This window comes from Tarenaya hassleriana, unplaced genomic scaffold, assembly GCF_000463585.1.
Source record: "Tarenaya hassleriana unplaced genomic scaffold, ASM46358v1 Cleome14, whole genome shotgun sequence".
NCBI lineage: Eukaryota > Viridiplantae > Streptophyta > Magnoliopsida > Brassicales > Cleomaceae > Tarenaya > Tarenaya hassleriana.
Genome location: NW_010964598.1, coordinates 1,980,696 through 1,981,151, shown reverse-complemented (window position 1 = coordinate 1,981,151; position 456 = coordinate 1,980,696).

The window sequence follows — 456 nt, the reverse complement described above, 5'->3', positions numbered from 1 at the left end:
ATATATATATATATACACAACACATACATATACAAATCCATATACACGATATATATACACATACCTTGGCGAATTTTGAAGAAAAACAATTTGTTGGAGAAGATTGGAGAAGATTGAGATTTTTTTACAAAAAAATTTCGAAGTCTGGAGGAGAAAGACGAAGTCGCAGCTTTTATTAAGTGTTGCGATGGATATTGCAGTCGCAACCCGTCGCAAAACGAAAAATAAACCGCGAAAATTTAAAATTTTTCATCGAAAATAGCGGAAAAAAAATAAAATTTAAATTTGCGACTGAAATTTCTGTCGCAAATTCCAAAAATAAATACCATAAATTTAAAAATAAATAAAATTAATATTTGCGACAGAAATTTCTGTCGCAAATCTGTCGCAAATCCGCAATTTTAAAATTTCTGTCGCAAATAATGTTTGGTTCTGCGACGACAACGTTTCCGTCGT